This window comes from Solenopsis invicta, chromosome 16, assembly GCF_016802725.1.
Source record: "Solenopsis invicta isolate M01_SB chromosome 16, UNIL_Sinv_3.0, whole genome shotgun sequence".
In the NCBI taxonomy this organism is placed as follows: Eukaryota; Metazoa; Arthropoda; class Insecta; order Hymenoptera; family Formicidae; genus Solenopsis; species Solenopsis invicta.
The window spans coordinates 12805970-12828416 of NC_052679.1; the positions used below are offsets into that span (position 1 = coordinate 12805970).

The 22447-nt window shown below is 34.1% G+C and overlaps 1 long non-coding RNA gene across 1 annotated transcript; it reads left to right on the forward strand.

Annotated features, from left to right (window-relative positions):
• The first annotated feature begins 14190 nt into the window (after window positions 1-14190).
• LOC120359751 lies at window positions 14191-14848 on the forward strand. The gene is made up of 3 exons (XR_005576538.1): window positions 14191-14377; window positions 14480-14559; window positions 14729-14848. It is a non-coding gene; the product is annotated as an uncharacterized LOC120359751 (long non-coding RNA).
• Window positions 14849-22447: the final 7599 nt, after the last annotated feature.

The following is a 22447-nucleotide window of genomic DNA, read 5'->3' on the forward strand; positions in this document are numbered from 1 at the left end:
TTTGAAAAATGAGCAATCCGGATTTGGATCTTTTTAATATTTTGGAGACATTTTCGAATCTTTTTCTAGTTCAAACGAGGAAGAAGAAATAATTGCAATCTTCCGAACTAGAAGAATGATTCCAAAAACTGTAAATTATGTAGCATATGTGAAAAAAATGGATAATGACACCGTAAGTGTTATATCTTTTATACAAGTACATCGATTTTATACCTTTTTTAAAATATAATTAATTACTTGATGTAATATAATAGCATTTTTTTAATGATTATATACTATTTAATTACATATAGTAAAAATCATTACTTACTGAGCACGAGATTACTTTTTCAAGGTTACTTTTTTCTTTTTTGCGTGATCTATTATAATTAACTCAAGTGACACTTGCACTGAAAATTTGGGCGTGTTCTTGTGCATTTGCACTATTTAGTGCAATTCATGGAACTTGTCCAATGTTGGCGTGAACTGAGTGCGCACTGGTGCGCATTAACTTTTTCCCAATCGAAAACGCTATAAGACGATCTTGAAATAAGAATCGACTATGAATACCGGCCCATGTTATCCTTCCACCATGGGCAGGCTTAATAAGATAGTCTTAAGTCTGTTCTTATTTCGAATAAGATCTGTCTATGAATCGTGTCGAGATCAAACAAGACGTTTCCAAACAAGTTTGTCTTGGACAAGTCTTGACTTGAGATTTTGGGAGGGTTCCGATAGCGCACATCCCGATAGCCCGCCAACCAATTATCTTGACTTATCTAACCCAACTTACGGAAAATCTCTAGGCATCTGCCATTGTGAGTGGTTTGTGTGCTATCGGGATGTGCGCTATCGGGACCCGCCGCTTGAAAATAAAGCCTGCCGCAGACGATACGTTTTTCCTTACTGGACTTCTAACTGGATTTTCTTATTTGCTACCGTACGACTAATGGTACTGGCAGTGCTACTGGCCGTGGCTTCACACGGTGCGAGTTTTCGTATACCCAAAGACTTTGATTCTGTCCATGGGGAAATTTTCCAAACTAAGAAGTCGCTATCTTTCTACATACTTACAGTTCATGATTAACGTAACAACCAATAAGTTCTAGTCGTTGCATTAATCATGAACTGCGAGTATGTAGAAAGTGGTTACTTCTCAGTTTGGAAAATTTCCCCATGGACAGAATCAAAGTCCTTGGGTGTACGGCAACTAGAATTTGTTTCATAGAAGCGGCACGCTTAAATATGGATGAAATAGATGAGACGGATGAAATGATTGCAACAATTGTTGCATCGTCGTAAAATTGCTATTGCATTATTTTTAATAATTAAAAAATGGCGACAACAAAATAAATATTGTCGACTTTTATAGAGTCGACAGTCAATATATTGTTGTGCTCGTTCAGCCGAACTTGAGAAGCTGGCCGAAGAAAGATCTTTCGATCAGACAGAAGAAGCGCGGCCGACGTTTGTTTGTTCTGTTCTGGACGCGTAGCTGTCAAGCGACATTTGGATAATTCCGCTTCCAGTAAATTGTATATAATTACTTAATTAAAGTCAGTGTTCTTTTGTACAAAAGAAAGAGTGTAGTTATTTCGTGCTGTGTGCTCGCGCAAGTGTTTTTGTGTGCTCGTCTTGTCAAGCATAACATTTTGGGGGCTCGTCCGATTTTGGACCACGTAATGGACATCTCGGAAGATTTTACGGCAGCGTCTTCTGCGAGAGCGGGAAAACGTCCTCTTCGTAAGAGAATGCGTCCCCGTACACCTGCAAAACCTCGACTCTCCACCGAAGCAAATTCTCTTTGGGCGGTCGCCGTGGAATTGCGTCAGCTTCGTGCTGAGAGACAAAGACAGCGGCAGCGTGAGGAGGAAATGCAGGCACTGCTCCAGGAACGCGATGAGAGACTTTAGCGTCTAGAGGAGCGGCTGCAATACTTTTCAGGCTAGTCGTTGCCTTTTTCTGTTTGTCCTCCGACCGCGGAGATTCCTCGGGATTCCGGAAACGCGGGCGTCAATTTTAAATTAAAGGCGGATATTTTCGACAAGAGTGTTCCGCTGCGCAAATATTTTACACAATTTGAATTGATTGCACAAGCGAGTAACTGGGAAGATTCTACAAAAGCGGTCGCGTTAGCCTCGAGTTTGCGGGGGAAAGCGCGTTCAGTTTTAGACGGAATAACGGAATTAGAAAATTTAAGTTATGGAAAAATTAAATCAAAGCTTGAATTACGTTTTGGAGAGGGTCATTTATCTTAAACTTTTTACGCTCAATTTACGAATTATAAACAAAAATTTGGAGAAGATTTAGCTTTGTTGGGAGCCAATTTAGAACGATTATCACGTTTAGCTTATCCGGAGTGTTCTCTAGAAGTGCGGGACAAAATTGCTTGTGCTCAATTTATTATTGCAGTCTTTGACGGATTTTTGAGACGCACTCTTCAACTTGAAGGAATTACTTCCTTGCATTCTGCAATTGAGAGGGCGAAAGCAATTAAAACTATTCAAGAAAACAGTTTTTTTCAGAAAGGGGAAAATAAAGAAGTAGAGAATGTTTCAGTTTAGGTTTTGTAATTAAAAATAGAAGATGTGAAAGAGAGAGAGAAAGATTGATTGATTGATTGATTGGGCGCTCATTACTGTCCTAGGGTAAACCCTCTAAGGACAGGAAGAATATACAAATGATACAGGTCATAGAGCGGTTCAACTTAAAACAAATATAGAAATAATAATAGAGATACAAATAAAAACAATAATTAAAATAGAAATGAAAATGTGCTTAATACTATGACCAGCACAAACGAACAGTAAATATAATATAATGTAATATAATGTAATATATATAATATACAGACATAAAAAAAAATAAAACAGAACAATAAATATTATATATCTTAGTACTAACAGAAAGAGTATTTATATGCTAAACAGAAGAGAACAAGAACGAAAGCTAGAAAAGTAAGAGAAATAAGCACTCGTAGAGGGCGCAACAGGCGGAGAGAGAGAGAGAGAGAGAGAGTTACGGTTTTAGATTTAGGATTTCTTCTTTTCAAAATTGAAATTTCGTCTTGGGGGGGGGGGGAGGGAGACGTTCTATCGTTCCTTTTTCTTCCTGGACGGCATTGGATTGGGAATGACACGGGCGGCGCTCGGTAACCCGTGACGGGAGTCCGGGGTAGAGCAGGAAGTCGTCGTGCTTCTCTGAAAGTCCATGCCTTGGAGGACGGGTTCGGAGAATCGTTCTTTCTTCGGAAACTGAGAATGAATTTTGATTCTTTTTAGAATTTCTTGGTTAAATTTAAGGGAATAAATTTGCAGCGAACAGTGTTTAGGTTTGGTTAGCAGTGTTTAGCTTCTTAGCAGAGGCCCGGGTGAGAGCAGGAAGTCGTCGAGTGAATTCTGATTTCAGAAGTGGACAACGCTCGGTAACCTGTGGCAAGAGCCTAGGGTAGAGCAGTGGGTCGTCATTTTGGTCTGAATCGCGGAGGACGACGCTCGGTTACCCGTGGAAAAAGCTGGGATGAAACGGAAGAGAATCTAGGATTTCTTTTTCTTCCAAAAAGGTGCTGGTTTGGGAGTGACACTGACGTCACTCGTTAATCTGCGGCAGGGGCCCAGGATAGAGCAGAAGATCGTTGATTTTGGTCTAAAGTGCTGTTTTGTTTTGAAGATTCTAGTCTGTTGGAAGTTGTGACGGTCTAAGGTTTTCTTTTTCTTCCAAAAAGGTTAACGTGAGTGACGCTCGGTTAACGTGAGTGACGCTCGGTAACCTGTGGCGGAGGCCCAGGGTAGAGCAGGAAGTTGTCGTGCTTCTCTAAAAATCCTCGCCTTGGGGAAGGGGATTCTGAAGATTATTTTTCTTCCAAAATCGGGGGGGTGTGAAAGAAGAAGAAAGAGAGGGAGGCAGATTAATGTTTTGTGAATTGAGTACTCGTTGGATTTTATTTTATTTCAGTTTGGAGATTTACAAGGTGAAACCATTTCGACGTGTAAAGGGAAGTCTGCGAAATTCTTTTTTTAAGAAGACTGCCTCGCCCCGGTTTTTGATTCAGGGTTTTCCCGTGGGCTTGGAGGCAAATGCCGAGGTGGGGACATGGGAGCCTTTAGGGCGTTGGGTCCCTGAAAGTTAATTTTTCCCCCCCTTTTCCGAAGAATCAAAAAAGAAGCACTCAAAATTTAAGATAGAGAGCTTTGTACGAGCAAAGATTGAAGCAAGAAGATTTTCGAAGAAGACTTCTGCAAGGTAATAGCGACAATTTACTTGTGAAAATGCGATTGAAACCGCAGTAGCCACATTTCGTTTCCTGTGAACAAAAATACAATTATTTTATTAATTCAGACATTGAGTACCAATCGTTAATAGATATAATTTTAAACATTTGTGCTGTTCAACTTTATTATAATATTTATTATGTTTACTAAAGATGATCAACTTGGAGGTCAAAAACGTATGTCAAATGTATAATTGAACTTTGTTTATGTAAATTGATGTGTATTTGTATAATTAATATCAGCACCATTTTTTTTACAAAAATTTACGTATTTAATCCGTATACAAAATTTAAGATTTTAGTTTAAATTTTATGTGTTAATTATATCTATGTCAAAAGTGAGAAATTACAAAGATTTTTCTATCAAAATAATAGCACTATTATGTTTATTGAGTATTAATAATTATTTAAATTATACTTACAGGGCCGTCCATTACAAGCTCAAATTATTTTACACGTGCACATCGGCACACACCAGTGTGATTTCGTTGGATTCCGCTTTTCCGCTCAAACACGCGGAAAGAAACGACGGAACGCGGAAACTCAGAATCTAGCTATTTCCGCGTTTCCGCGCTTTCGCGTTTCTGCGCGTCATGTAAAATCACCCTCACTTTTACTGTGTTTATTATGGTAATTTGGTGCATTTACCGCATATGAACGGTTTCTACTTGTAGGTCTCTATTGAACATAAAATGTTTTCACCATTTTACAGGCTTTTCATTTTTGCACGACGTCAGATTTGAAGTGAATCCACTTTTGAACTTGATATAAAAACGACACTTCAATCGTAACCTGGTATAACCCAGTATAACTTATAACAGATTGCGTCTTGATTGGCTCTCACAAAATCTAGTACAAAATCACGTAAGAAAAATAGGACCTGATCTATTACAAAAATTCAGTACGCGAGCCAGTAGCGTAGCCAATAAGCTATCCATTTCCAGTACGGGAGCACGTAAGACTGGGCGGATCCCGATAGCGCACCACCACTCACAACGGCCGATGCTTAGAGTTTTTCCGTTGGTTAGGTTAGATAAGTCAAGATAATTGATTGGTGGGCTATCGCACCGTGCGCTATCGGATCCCGTCCTGTAAGACTGCCAACAAAGGAGCACGTAAGCAATCCCGTAAGAAAAAACGTATCGTTACGGCAGACTTAAATCGAAAAGTCTTGTATCATTTTGTGATTTTATCCCACTTTTCTTTAGCTTCACTTTTAACACTTTTGCTAACTAAATTATTTTCCTATATCACAAAATTGTGCATGATTGTTTGACGATATTTTTCAATATAACCTCAAGTGATATTCTATTGGGGCTTATCTAATATCGAACTTGCACATTACAACAAGAGAACAAAGAAAATAGACGATTGCAATAGCATGCTGCACTGTAGTATTCTAGCAGCAAAAAAGTGAGTTGCTCTAATAAAAATTCCGTTAGAAACAAATTCTATCTGTTTTTGACTGTTTTACTATGCGTTTTTTTCCTACAATTGTACGGATACAATAATACGGATACAAACAAATGAAAAACCCAGCAGTTACAATAGGACTGAATACGCAAAAATGTTGAGGAAGATTAACTGTATTTAATTGTGATTTTTAACCGAACGGAACTTATCCGAATCTGTGTATGTATATACATACACCCAAGGACTTTGAGGGTACATTCGTTTATGCAGTCACTGCCGCAGATGTTGTTCGTTTACTCCGTTTGCGAAAGCGACTGCAACGCAGTTTGTTATTCGTTTACGCAGGGATGCATCCCATCTGCGCAGCTATCTACGAGGTCCTGCTGTGGATGCTCTGCTTGCAGTACTGCGTAAACGAACACTCGTTTATATGACTCTGAAAACTGATTATCATCTCTGCATTGCTGAGAAAAAGAACGAGAGCCATAATAAATTAAAACTGCATCCGCGTATCATGTGTATAATAAAAATGGCTTTTTACAATAAAGATGAAAAGAACACAGGAAAATAGATTATAACTGATCTCTGACCACAAGTCAGAGTCTGATGAGCTACTATTGATAAGATCCATAGCACAATCCATAATTACTCTGATTTTTATTGTGACTTCTGAAAATTGAAGTGTTTAAATAAAATAAGTTTAAAAATAAAATTTGCAAAGAATTACATCACCTAACCTTTAAATAAATTTCATAGATTAAATATTTTTAGGATATTTATTACTTAATTATTATTACTAAAATTTAATAATTTAAATAAAAGTATAATCTTTTATATAATTTCAAAAATTACATTATAATTATTTGAATATAAAGTTATATTAAAAATATTTTCTTACACACTGCAAACAATTTTTAATTAAGATTTTGTTCACATTTTCTATTGGTACATATCTGATTAATACGATCCGAGCAGCCATTCACGCCGGAATCTGTTTGGTATATTTAGGTCATATGATCGGCAAATGAAAGAGCAGTGGCTGCGATAACCACTGTATAAACGAATTCACCCTGATTTTGTCCATGGGAAATTTTTCAAACTGAGAAGTTACCTCTTTCTACATACTTGCAGTTCATGACTAATGAAACGACTACAGGGCCTTGCACATGAAATGCATAATATAACATAAGTACAACAAATGACCGATAGACTAATGAAAATATAATGTAAATCAATATGGCGACTTTATGTTGGATGCTCATTGGCCCATCGGTCTTATGTTATGCTTATAGGCTTGTTTTCTATTCCTGCACTAGACTACACTGGAACGTTTCTTCTTGCTTTCACTAACTTTCAAATATATATCTATTTCATTTTAAGTGCACACTAATTCAGGGAGTTCAGGAACAGAAAACAAACGCTATGTTACGTTATGCATTTCATGTGCGAGGCCTTTAAAAGGTCTCGCACATGAAATGCATAACATAACATTAGCACAGCATAAGACCGATGAACCAATAAGCATCCAGCATAAAGTCGCCCATGATTTACATAAGATTCCCATTGGTCCAGAGGCCTTATGCTACGCTTATGCTCTATTATGCATTTCATGTGCGAGGCCCTTAATAGAGCTTATTGGTCGTTACGTTAATCATGAACTGTAAATATGTAGAAAGATAGCAACTTCTCAGTTTGAAAAATTTCTCCATGAACAGAATCAAACACGCTGGGTGTAAACTAAAAAGTCGCTATCTTTCTACATACCCTAGAGAACATTCTGACATTTAAAAGACGTCTTGTATACGTCTTGTAATTTTTCAGACGTCTGAAAGTTGTCTTTTAGACGTCTATTAGATGTCTTATGTCCCGTTTTCTGATGGCACTAAGACGTCTAATAGACGTCTTATTTTCCTCATGTTTGACATCTGTAAGACGTCTTTCAGACTTCTGAAAGACACCCTTCTTACGTTTAAAAGACGTATGATAGCAACGTGATGGCAACTGTTGCCATCGGTTTGTTGTTCGCGTTTAATAGCATATTAACGGCATATTGTAAAAATGTAAAACTTTATGTGGAACATTGTTCCACACACACGTCACATTTGAAAAAAAATGAGTGCGAGTATTTGTTTCGAAGTTACAACGAGCAGTTCCTAATTAAAATTCTCATTGAAATGTGAGCTCGTGAGTCGGTGGCGCCTAGATATAACGCCTGTGGTCGCATTCGACTCACGAGAAGATCGCTCGTGGCGTAGCCGCCTAGCGGTGGCGCATGAAACATTTGGAAAAATTTGAAACAAAACGTCTCCAAAATATTAAGAGAATATTGCGAATGTAATATTTAAAGTAGAATGTCTTTAAAATAATTAATTTGCCACATACTAAAACATTTTAAATAGAATATCGCCAGACTATTCTATATGAAACGTTCGCAAAGATTTAAAACAAAATATATGTACACCCATGGAATTTGATTCTGTCCAAGGGGAAATTTTCCGGGTGGGTCCCGATAGTGCACATCCCGATAGCACACAAACCACTCACAATGGCAGATGCCTAGAGATTTTCCGTAGGTTGGGTTAGATAAGTCAATATGATTGGTTGGTGGGCTGTCAGGATGTGCGCTATCGGCACCCACCCAATTTTCCAAACTAAGAAGTCGCTATTTTTCTACATACTGACCTAGTTTACATCGTTAAAACTTTGTATTAAGTTTGGTATTCATATTAAGTTTGGTGCGAACCAATGCTTTAATACAGGCTTGTTTACATCGAACGTACTAAACGTTTCTTACACGACATTTTTTAATATGTTATCGTTTCAGAAAGACCAAATAAGATTACTTATCATAAGACCGGTTAATTAAGGTTATATTCAATAGGCCTAATCCACTACAAAATACGTTTCAGTGTTTACATCGTCATTTGTATTATTTGGTACGCGTATCAGTTTGGTACGATAGACTTAGTTTACACCGAACACTTGACACGCATACTAACAAGTAACTTTCTACTAAATTGTCTTAATTTCGACAATACGTGTAAATGTATACGTAATATCTATATTTAATTAATTATCTTGATTCATATTGTACCAGCTTAATATGCTATTCACTAAATTTATTACCGAAATTAAGATAATTGAATAGAAAGTTACTAAATATTACGCGTATCAAGTATTCGGTGTAAACAAAGCCATACTCTTGCTTGATACGTTCGTACCAATTTGATCCGGCAGTGTTTACATCGTGAGTACTAAAAATTTAGTACAAATTTGATACGAATATAGTGCTTAATACGCGTATCAAGTGCACGATGTAAACTAGGCCACTTACAATTTATGATTAATGTAACGACCAATAAAATCTAGTCGTTACATTAATCATAAACTGCAAGTATGTGGAAAGTGGCGACTTCTCAATTTAGAAAATTTCCCATGGACAGAATTAAATTTCATGGGTGTACAGTCATGTTCATTATAGTTGCGACTTTTTCTTTGATGGTTTTTGGAATGTAGCCTGGCTCATCGAGCGGCAAACGTAATTGGTTGGATCCATAAGTAAGAACCAATCATGTTCTCAGCTCTCGTTATAGTTGCGCGTTCAGAAACGCAACAAAGAAAAAGTGTCGCAACTACAGGGTGATTCAGAACGACCCATGTGTCCCTCTAAAGACGTGTTCTTGGATAAATTCTGAGACGATTTTTCCTGTACTAAAATTTTGTCCGACGCTTACTTTTTGAATAATAAGAGGATAAAGTTAGCAAATCACGGGCCGTGTACACATGGTAGACAAAGGCGGCGCAACTCACCGTCCGATACGGGTAAGCGCCCGCGTCGTAGCATACACATACACAGCAGAGAGGGTTTGAAGTCATTAAATAATGCAGAAGTGACGAACTGTGGACTCCTTATCTCTGCTGTGACACACACACACACACACACGCACGCACGCACGCACGCACGCACGCACGCACACGCACCCACGCACGCACACGCACACACGCACCCACGCACGCACACGCACGCACGCACGCACGCACGCACGCACGCACGCACGCACGCACGCACGCACACACATACGATGTGCAAAAATCCGACCGGCAACCTCCACGTGGTGCACATTGGGTAATGCTAATGTCGGCGGTAGACGTCATTTTTCGGAAAAATGTACTGTAAATAATATATTTCTTCAAAGTCTTGTAACTCGGTCAAAAAAAATCGTAGAAAAAATTTAGAAAAAGCATTTTGTAGAGAAGATGCCATACTTTATGGCACTTGCATTGGATTTGTCAAGAAAAAATTTTTTATTGAGCTACAAGCTGTTAAAAATACGTATTTTTAAGGAAAAAACGGTGTATCTTTTTTGGGGCATAGTACTAAGAAATTGAAAAAATTTTTGAAAACCGTTAATAGCATGTTAAAGTTGAATCTTCGAGCTTTAAAATGGTTTTTTGATTTTTTGTCTACGATGATTTTTCACGGAGTACGGATATCATTTGTAAAAAATGCAGGATTAGCTTCAAAGTTGCGTAACTCGGTCAAAGAAAATCGTAGAAAAATTTTAATAAAAGCAATTTGTAGGTAAAATGTTGTAGTTTATGAAGTTTTACTTGAATTATTCGAAAAAAATTTGTTGGTCGATCTGCAAAGTGTCAAAGATACGAAATTTTAACGAACAAAACAAGGTGTGCTTTTTTACTGCATAAGAAAAGTAAGTTAAAAGAATTTTGAAAATCTGCTGGTATAACGTTAAAGCTTGATCTTCATACTTCAAAATGCTTTTTTTATTTTTTATCTACGATGATTTTTCATCGAATTACAGTCATTTGAAAATAGCCTAATTTTTGGTGTCTGGAAAGTGTTCCCTATTTTTTTTTTAGTAGTGTATGATAATATTTAATAAAAGTCTAACATTTATAAGCATGCCAGCTATAAGCTACTGTAGATTCTCCAACTACTTAAACAGAATAAATTTTATAATGCACTATTAGTGCACACAAACGGATATAATCTAATTTATTTACAATTAATAATTTAAAATTAATCAAACCTTGCGATTTTTAGCTTCACGGAATTTTTGGAAATCCATCTTTTGCTTAATTCCTATTTTGAAATAAATATAATTGTTAGTAATTATTATTTTAATAATACATGATTATAATTATTTTAATAAATAATATGTCATTAAAATTATTTTATAAATAATTAAATTACAAGAAATTAAATTAAAATCTCCGATGGTCTTTGCAAGCTAACAAAATCACAACTCAACTTTTATTACGGAACACAACGTAGTTAGTTACAGTGTTACCAACTTTATTATTAAAAGAGATATTTTCGATAGAACTTTCGGAATACACCCCTAGTCGTTACATTCCGTTTGTTTTCTGTTCCTGAACTCCTTGAATTAGTGTGCACTTAAAATGAAATAGATATATATTTGAAAGTTAGTGAAAGCAAGAAGGAACGTTCCAGTGTAGTCTAGTGCATGATGTAAGAAGAAAGGTGAAACAAGTAACCAGATACGCAGTAGACCATACTCTAAACCAATCAGAAGTGGGTCCAAATTTTGAGATTCAATACGGCTCCGGTACTGGGGCCGTATACTTGTATTTATACGTGAATCGGAAATAATCAGTGAATCGGAGAAATTCAAAGCTACTTAAAAAAGGAAGAACGTGAAGGTAAAGTTGAGACTTTGTACATTAATGAAAATTGTGATAATTGTTTTTTCAAATTTTTTAAACTTGAATTAGAAGAAATTTGGAAAATTATAAGAATGAGCTTATGTGTATGGCTAAATTGTTATATTTCATGTTTATAACAACAGTATTTATTGAAACAGTAATTTGTGTTAAAGATAATAAATTTCAATTATTTTTACATTTTTATATTTATTTTTTTTAACAATATCTACATTTTAAGTACGTGTGACTACATATGATTGTTTCGTATTCAAATTGCGCGGATATATTTGGACCCAAATTTTATTGGCTCACCACATCGAGCCACGCCTCTTACCGCGCATCGAGCCGCCGACGATGCGCGTTGTTTCACCTTGTTTCTTACATCATGGTCTAGTGCAGGAATAGAAAACAAACGGATTAATCATGAACTGCGAGTAGAAAGCGATGACTTTTCAGTTTGGAAAATTTCCCCATGGACAGAATCAAATTCCGTGGGGTCAATCATGAAACTTTTTCCCTATGGCGGAAACGTAAAAAGTGAAAAATTTTTCCATTAACTTCAATGGTAAAGATTTTCACTTTTCACGTTTCCGCTCTAGGGAAAAAGTTTTATGATCGACCCCCGTGGGTGTATAGTCGTGAGCTAAAAGGTTGCAACACATTTTCTTCGATGGTTTTTGGAATGTAGACTCGCTCATCGAACGGCAAACGTAATTGGTTCTTACCTGTGGATTCAACCAATTACGTTTGCCGATCGAGAAGCAAGTCTACATTCAAAAAACCATTTAAGAAAATGTGTTGCAACCTTTTAGCTCACGACTATACATACCAAAGTTTTAACGATGTAAACTAGCCGTTTGTTTTCTGTTCCCGAACTCCCTGAATTAGTGTGCACTTAAAATGAAATAGATATAGGCCTAATTTACACCGAGCACTTGATACGCGTACTAACTTTCTATTAAATTATTTTACTTTCGACGATGCGTGTATACATGATACATATATTTAATTATCTCGATTTATATTGTACCAGCTTAGTATACTATTCTTTAAATTTATTGCCGAAATTAAGATAATTTAATAGAAAATTACTGATTAGCACGTGTATCAAGTACTCGGTAGGCCATTTATTTGAAAGTTAATGAAAGCAGGAAAGTACGTTTCAGTACAGTTTAGTACAAGAATAGAAAACAAGTCTTAAGGGCCTTGCACATGAAATGCATAACCGAGCATAAGCGTAGCATAAGGCCTCTGGACCAATGAAAATGTTATGTAAATCAATATGGCGACTTTATGCTAGATGCTCATTGGTCCATCTTATGTTGCTTATGTGCTTATGTTACGTTATGCATTTCATGTGCGACACCCTTTAGGTTTATAGGCGGAAGCACACACTTTTGCATAACTGCATAACAATGTGCATAAAGAAATTGATTGGTCTATTTTCTTATGCATGTGCTAATAACTAATCCACTTTCTTATGCACATGGTTATGCAGCAAAAGTGTGTGCTTCCGCCTTATGTCTAAAAGGCTTTGCACATAAAATGTATAACAACATAAGCACAACATAAGACCGATGGACCAATGAGCATCCAGCATAAAGTTGCCATATTGATTTACATAAGATTCTCATTGGTCGAGAGGCCTTATGCTATGTTTATGCTTTGTTATACATTTCATGTGCGAGGCCCTTGAGCCTGTCACACATGAAATGCATAACAAAGCATAAGCGTAGCATAAGGTCTCTGGACCAATGGAAATCTTATGTAAACCAAAATGGCGACTTTATGCGGATGTTCATTGGCCCATCGGTAAGGGGTGCTTTCCAGCTTCGATACAAGTCGACACTGTGTAACACAGTGTCTATTAGTGTAAGAGAGAAAATTTTAGTTGTCTCACTCACACTAATGGACACTGTGTTACACAGTGTCGACTTGTGTCGTAGCTGAAAAGCACCCCTTATGTTGTGCTTATTGCTCAATGCACATAGGACGCATCAACGCGTTACGCGTGGCGAATAGCCAATCATTCTTTTGCTTTATTATTTCTTGTCATAAAAGCTTAAAATGATTGGCTACCTCGCCACGCGTAACGCGCTTAAGCATCCTGGGGGTCGATTGTGTATCTTTGTCGACTTTTCTCACTTCTCGTATTTTCATCTCACATGAAAAAATACGCGCGATTGGCTATGAGCATAGTGAAAATGCGATATCCCTATGCTCACGTGAGTGAAAATCACAAATGCGAGTGCGAGAAATGGTAGAAAACTTCACATAACCTTTAAAAAACGGTGCGTCACCTCTGAGTTAATCTCCAATAATCTCAAAGTCCCTCCTGTTGACGACTGACGAAGCGTGTTCCGAGTAAGATATCAATTTAAAAAAAACGGTGCGTAAATATTGCATAATTGATTTACAATATATACTTATATTTTTTATATCTTATTATTTATTTATTGTTATTTATTATTTACACACTTATATAATTATTAATTTATTTATATACTTTATACAATTTTACAATGTATTATCTAGAATATATTATCTAGAATATCGAATGTATCCTGAGTATCTCTCAGTCTCTTTCTTAATAAATTTAAATTTCTTTTTCTAATTTTTTTTCTAATTCGCATTTTCCTCTTGCTCGATAAAAAGTAAAAGGTATTCCATTCTGAAACGGTACAAGACTCCGCAAACTCGATCAAATTCGACACAATTTGATTGAACTCGACATCAAAATACTTGCCGAGCAATGCCACGTGAGAAATGTCGCATTTCCACTATGGTGAAAAGTAGCCAATCGAGTGAGAGCTCACTTTTACCATTTTCACTAGGTTTTGAAATACGCAATCGACCCCCTGGGTGTTTACGATAACTAATCGGGGGTGTATTCCGAAAGTTCTATTGAAAATATCCCTTTTAGTCATAAGGTTGGTAGCGCTGTAACTAACTATGTTGTGTTCCGTAATGTAAGTTAAGTTTATGATTATCGTTGGCTCATGGTGGTTTGCAGAGATCAACAAAGAGGTTAGTTTAATTTCTTATATTTTAATTATTTATAAAATAATTGTAATCATGTATTATTGATTGAAATATTATTTACTGACAATAATTTTGATTTTAAAATAGGAATCAAAAAGCAAAAAATGGATTTCCAAGAATTCCGGAGATAAAAATCCTAAGTTTTGATTAATATTAATTTATTAATTGTAAGTAAATTAAATTATGTCCGTTTTTGTGCACTAATAATGCATAATAAAGTTTATTCTGTTTAAGTAGTTGGAGAAATTGTAGTAGCTTAGCTTGCATGCTTGTTTTAATATTTCATGTTTTTAGATAAGAACGGAGAGATAATTTATTCGATTTAATTGTTTACAGAACAGCTTCAATCACAAAATGTTAATGTAAATACAATCAAACAATTAATATTATTTGATGGAGTATCCAATTATACATTATATGTTTCAAATCAAATACATGAACGTGCGATTAAAGGTATAAAATCAAATTTTTATATATCTCTTAACAAAGAATGTAAAATATTTTAACAGTAGAAATCTTCTCAATCTGTTAAATGTTTGTATTAATATCTATTCAAGAATAATTCTTTCTGTATTAGTTTTTCTGTATTACCATATAAATAATATAGAATATATTTTGAAAAAGACTGCAAATAATCTATAACTTCTATAAAATAATGTTACAAAAGTTTTTTTTTTATTTATAATTGTATAAAAGCCTTATTGAAAAGCATGGAAAAGCGTTGTTGCTAAGTTGTTACTGTGCATAAAAAGTTTAGTTATAAAAACTGTAATAATATGTAATAATAATGTAATAATATATTGCAATTGAATAAAAAATCAAATATTTTCAATATATCAGTAATTTATTTTTTTTAAAACTTTTACATAGTATTGTGCGTACAAATTAAGTATTCAACATATTTTTTATTTCTTCTCTTTTTACTAGTCCTTCATTTTGTAGAAATTGATTTACTGCCATTGGCTCTGGTCCCGCAGCTAAGTTTTCATTGAAAATAACTGAATAATCAAAATTATCACCTTGCAGTAGACGAATGTTATGTAAAACACAGCAACTTATTATATAGTATGGTATTAAATCCGTTCTTCTCATTGGTACTTTATCCAACAGAAATCTCCATCGTCCTTTTAATAAGCCGATTGATCTTTCTACTATCATTCTAGTTCTAGAAAGAACACTATTGTAATTCATTTCTTGCTCAGTTAGGTGACCATTATCTTTATATGGCACCGTGATATGCTTTTGCAATACATAAGCTAAGTCTGCAATAATATGGGTGTTATCAGGAAAAAACTGGTCGTTACATTTTTGTTGTAATCCTGAATACTTAAATACTCTCATATCATGCACAGATCCAGGAAGACCAGCATAACAATGTAAAAATTGCAATTTATCATTACATACTACCTGTATAGAAGATTATTTTAAATATTTTAAAACACATGTTGTTAATCAAGTAATCATAATAAATATATGTACCTGCAACTGATTAGAGTGTCTTCCTTTCCTGTTGATATAAGATTAACTGTCTTCCAATGGAGCTAATATACAAATGTGCGTCCCGTCCAAAGCTCCAATAACTCCAGGAAAACCGTATTCAATTTGTAATCTTCGACTATAATCATTTATTTCTCTTCTGTTTGGCCATCGAATAAAATAATTCCTAAATGTACAAAGAATTTTGACAACTTTTCGTACCGCTCGCCAAGCTGTTGCATTGCCAACATTAAATTTTGTAACCACCGACTTTTAATTAAATTATATGGTTATTAAATAATTATTAATCATGCCTTTACAAAAAATTATTTTAATTTAACTAGTTAACCTGTATGAATGTGTTGCTAACACATATAAAGTTATGTACAACAGTTTCTCTGCAGACATGGGTATTCTTCCAGAATAATTTTCTTCTTCTAAATCATTTCGTAATAAAAATAAAAGATAATTAAAGGTTGTTTTTTGCATTCTAAAATAAATATTTTTGTCTTTTATTTTTGTACATACATATAAGATTAATAAATTAATTTTATATACATACCGAAAGTTTTCTTGAAAACTTTTATTATCGTATTCATAAATTACATTTTCAATAAAATTTTGAACTCTTGCTTTTCTTCTTCTAGGATGATTTTCGTTGTTCTCAAAAATAATATCTAATATTTCTTCTTCACTGTCAGAACTTTCACTTGAACTTGAAAATAATTCATCAAATATAAGTAAATCCATTTTTTAGAAAAATATAAGTGAAAGCTAAAGAAAACCGATAATATGGCATTGATCTTGTCTACATCCTTGGTTTTGTGTGGCAATTTTTTAAATAGACGTAAAACCGTTGTTTATTTGGATTACATTCCTCTAACATTTGTTTTATATTTTCGAAGAAGTTGGCATATGGAGAATATGCTTTAACAAAATCTGGTTCAAACTTGAGAAATATTTCACCGATGCTGATATCCTCTGTTCAATGAGCACCACTACAGTGCAATGTCTCCAATAATTGTTTATAAACATTATAAATAGATAGAAAACTTTGCAGTTAGTTTTCATGCAGTTTTTGGAAAGTCTTGTGTTTTTGAATTCCTATTTTATAATCAAAATTATTTTTAGTAAATAATATTTTAATCAATAATACATGATTATAATTATTTTATAAATAATTAAAGTATAAGAAATTAAACTAACCTCTTTGTTGATCTTTGCAAACCAACGTGAGCAAACGATAATCAACTTACATTACGGAACACAACGTAGTTAGTTACAGTGCTGCCAACCTTATGATTAAAAAGACTATTTTCAATAGAACTTTCGGAATACACCCCGGATCTCGGATTGGATTGAACAATGGTACTCAACGTAAGTATAGAAAATTTCCCTAGGCTAATCGGATTGACGATTGCTGTCTCAAATTTAATCCGATTGATGACGAAAGCGTGGAGACCGAGAAACATGCTTGAAAAGTAAGTCTCTTTATTTTTTTAAATAATAACACAAAAAATCAAAGATTAAGTTAAAAAGAATGATTTGAATTTAGATTTATTGTAATTTTTTTGTCTAAACACTGGATTTCGTTTAAATTTTTGTTTGTAAAAATTAATTAATTTATTCTAAAGTTTGTGGTTATATCGGAAACAAATCAAAATTAATAAAACAATTATTAATTATTAGGTACATATTAAAGCATATAATATTTCAAGCATATTATATAGAATTCCTGTTTATTATAAACTTAGTAAACATAACTTTGAAATTATTCAACTACATTATACATTAATCAATATTAATTTATATGTTAAAAATCAATAATGTTTCTAAAAATGTTCTTTTTATTCTTTTCTAGATCTTAAATAAACTTCAATTCCATGAATAAATAAAAATTACTGGAAAATGGATTTATATGAAGAGGGCATTATTGAACAATATCAATTTGTGCTAACTTAAAATTTGTAAAATCTACTTTTCTTTATTAGTTGTTTATTAGAGAGTAATAATATAAAAATGTAATATACGCATCATGCATATATGCATACAATTATTTTAATTTTATTTATGTATATTCCGTTCTTATATTATTACTCTCTAATGAACAACTAACAAAGAATAGCAGATTTTACAAATTTTAAGTTAGCACAAATTGATAATGTTCAATAATGCCCTTTTCATGTCAATCCATTTTCCAGTAATTTTTATTTATTCTTGGAGTTGAAGTTTATTTTCGATCTGGAAAAGAATAAAAAAAACATTTTCAGATACATTATTGATTTTTAACATATAAATTAATATTGATTAATGTATAATGTAGTTTAATAATTTCAAAGTTATTTTTACTGAGTTTATAATAAACAGGAATTCTATATGATATGCTTGAAATATTATATGCTTTAATATGTACCTAATAATTAATAATTGTTTTGTTAATTTTGATTTGTTTCCGATATAACCACAAACTTTAGAATAGATTAATTAATTTTTACAAACAGAAATTTAAACGAAATCCAGTGTTTAGACAAAAAAATTACAATAAATCTAAATTCAAATCATTCTTTTTAACTTTATCTTTGATTTTTTGTGTTATTATTTAAAAAAATAAAGAGACTTGCTCAAGCATGCTTCTCGGTCTCCACGCTTTCGTCATCAATCTGATTACATTTGAGACAGCAATCGTCAATCCGATTAGCCTAGGGAAATTTTCTATACCTACGTTGAGTACCATTGTTCAATCCAATCCGAGATCCGATTAGTTATCGTAAACACCCACTGTATGCATTGAGCTTATGTCATGTTATGCATTTCATGTGCGAAGCCCTTTAATTGTGGCCTTTAGAGATTTCCACCATGGTGGAAATAGAGATGGTGTGTGCAAAACTCGGAAACCACGCCCCTTTTTCGCGTCGAGCTACGCGATATTCCCAGGTTGGCCAACTACAAAAAACTAAATGTTTAATGATATCAGGTTGCTACAACTGTTTTGATTTCATCTTTGACACACTCTGCTATACGTTTGTTGTATCCTTTTCGCTGTAAGAATTGGAGTTTGTAGTACGCGCGATTTTGAGAGAAGTACGTAATTCGAAAATCTAACATTGAATAATAAGTCGTTTTAAACAAGGTCCGTGGATTGGCGTTGGAGGGGAAGGAAGGTCGTTGCATAGCCGCCATTTTCGAGACAGTGAGTCAGTGTTAGTGTATGTACGTAGATAGTAAGGTACTACAGCTATTAGTTGTGTGAGTGAGCGAGTGTGCAGTAAAAGTATGGCCGCCGCCATTTTCGTTCCACATCGTTGAAGTGGATGCAACGACCTTCCTTCCCCTCCAACGCCAATCCACGGACCTTGGTTTTAAAGACACATTTTTAACAGTGAAAAAATATCTCAAACTGACCACTCAAGTTCAAGTATGAGTAAATATGCTCATCAAAGCTATCGAAACATCTACATGACATAATTACAATTATTTTAGCTTATGCAAGCGACTTGAGGAAATATGAAAGAGCGTTCAATTTACTTTTGTCAAACCGGCTTGTTCGAGTAAATCAGAGCGTGTGTAGCGGAGTGACAAGCTCAATTCAAACCAATCGAAAGTTGGCGCTGCGAATAAAAGTAATTACGTTGAAATATACAGAAAAGAATTGCTCTCTAATTGTTCCTTCTGTATCCATAATTGCTCAATTTAATTAATATTAATAATGCTATTACATAACAGTCATACATTTTTACCTGGCAAATAACTCTACATTAATTTCCTTTCAAATCCGTTCTTAAAAAGTAATTGCTTCTCAATTGCTTTTTTTATTGCCATTGTTGAATTTTTAATTTCAGATAAAGAGCAATTTTTTTTTATGTTTGTTTCACATAATAACTTTTAAGCTACACATACATATTTGCACAAGCATGCTTGTTAAATATCGGAACGTCTAGATGATAAAACTGTACAGTTACGGCAAATATGATATATACGTTTAGGTTGACTTGAATACTTGACAAGTTTACTTGAACATGTGTGATCAGCTTTAAAAACATCTTATGATCCCAGACTATGTTGTTAAAAAAAATTAATAAACATTCTTCAGTGATAGTGTAAAATGTGTATTATTTTTATGTTGTGTTAAATTTTAAACTAAATGTAGTAAAAAATTAGTGAACAAAGAGAAACGTAAAACATTATAATTTACTTAAAAAATTATAACTTTTTAGATTCTTTTTAATATTTCTTTAAAAAAATTTTTGAGTATATTCTTCAGATATAGCACTGTAAGAAGTACGTAACTTTATTTGCTTGTGTTATTGTTTAGCAATTTCCAATTTAATATTTAATGTTGATATAATTGTTTAATTGTTATAAAATATTAAAAAATATCACTTACATGCAAATCACGCTTCCTTCAGCTCGAGGCTCTCGTACACCCAAGGGGGTCAATCATGTAATTTCACGTGGAACTTTTCACGTTTCACTTTTCACTTTTCACGTTTCACTTTTCACTTTTCATTTTTCATTTTTCACTCATAGAGAGTTCACGTGAATCTTTTCACGCACAGCGATTATGTATGAATAATGCGCGGAAATTTAGTTTGCGTTCCGAAATTCACCATTAGAGGCTCTGTCATTGCAACTATCAAGCGATCGTGAAAAAGGTTTCTATCTGCTTTTACAGTATAACTTTTACTGTAAAAATTTTGTTATATAAAAAAAATTTAAAAAAAATATTCATAAATAAATAACAATATTTCTTATATTGCATAAACTTAATTGACAAATATAATATATATTACATTTATTTTTAATGATCTGTATATTGTAACAACTATTTTATTATGTAGTAATCTAATACTCAAAATTACATTGTAATTTAATTCAAACATTGTTTTTCAAAATTAATTTTAATTAGTTTTTTATGTGTGCAAATTTTAAAGTAAATTAATTTCATTAGTCATTAAATTTAACTTTGTTTAATTAAAAAATATTGAATAATTTAGAATATGGACCTTGATCAAAACTGAATTCTCCGCTCACACATGTATTTTTCAAATTTATAAGTTATAAACACTTACATGATAGATTAATATTCTATTTCACAAGACGCACCTTTCTTATATCATTGAGTATCAAAACGCGTTTAAAGTATATTTTTATCTAAATTTGCATTTGATGAAACCTCATTCTATATAATTATCAAAATATCAATTTGTCAAATATAAATATCAAACTTAATTACATCACAAAAGCATTATTTTTATTTATGTATGTATTACTTTATCCTATCAACGTAATGCAATACCAAAAAGGTTAACCTTTTCAATAATACCTCTTCAAACTGTTACCACACTGTTACCACACTTTCATTCTTATTTCAAAATACATACAATTTATTAATTCCCTAAATTTTCACCTTTTCGCCATCACGGCTGATGGCGAAAAAGTTCACGTGAAAAAGTTCATATTTCCGCTCATGAGTGAGTTACATGATTCCGTGGAATCGTACACCCAAGGACTTTGATTCTGTCCATGGGGAAATTTTCCAAATTGAGAAGTCGCTATCTTTCTACATATTTACAGTTTATGATTAACGTAACGGCCAATAAGCTCTAGTTGTTTCATTAATCATGAACTGCGAGTATGTAGAAAGTGATGACTTCTCAGTTTGAAAAATTTCCCCATGGACAGAATCAAAGTCCTTGGGTGTACATGATCGTGCAGTTCACGTGAAACTTTTCACTTTTCACGTTTCCGCCCTAGGGAAAATATTACATGATAGACCCCCTGGACTTGATTCTGTCCATGGGGAAATTTGTCAAACTGAAAAGTCGCTATCTTTCTACATACTTACAGTTTATGATTACCGTAACAGCCAATAAGGTCTAGTTGTTTCATTAATCATGAACTGCGAGTATGTAGAAAATGGTGACTTCTCAGTTTGGAAAATTTCCCCATGGACAGAATCAAAGTCCTTGGGTGTACAGTCGTGTTCATTATAGTTGCGACACTTTTTCTTCGATGGTTTTTGGCAAGGTCCGTGGATTGGCGTTGGAGGGGAAGGAAGGTCGTTGCATAGCCGCCATTTTCGAGACAGCGAGTCAGTGTTAGTGTATGTACGTAGATAGTAAGGTACTACAGCTATTAGTTGTGTGAGTGAGCGAGTGTGCAGTAAAAGTATGGCCGCCGCCATTTTCGTTCCACATCGTTGAAGTGGATGCAACGACCTTCCTTCCCCTCCAACGCCAATCCACGGACCTTGGTTTTTGGAATGTTGTTTTGCTCATCGAGCGGTGAACGTAATTGGCTGGATCCACAAGTAAGAACCATTCATGTTCTCAGCTCTTGTTATAATTGCGCGTTCAGAAACGCATCTAAGAAAAAGTGTCGCAACTATAATGAACACGACTGTACATACATTCACGTATGCGATAAAAAGAGACCGATAGAATACTGAATCACATGCGTGCAACGAAGACAATCACATTCAGTTGCAACAATATTACGGAGTTAAACAAGGTTGGTACACCTGGGAATTTCGCGTCGAGAAAATGAGTGAGAGGGCAAAAATTAGAGAAAGATGCCTGC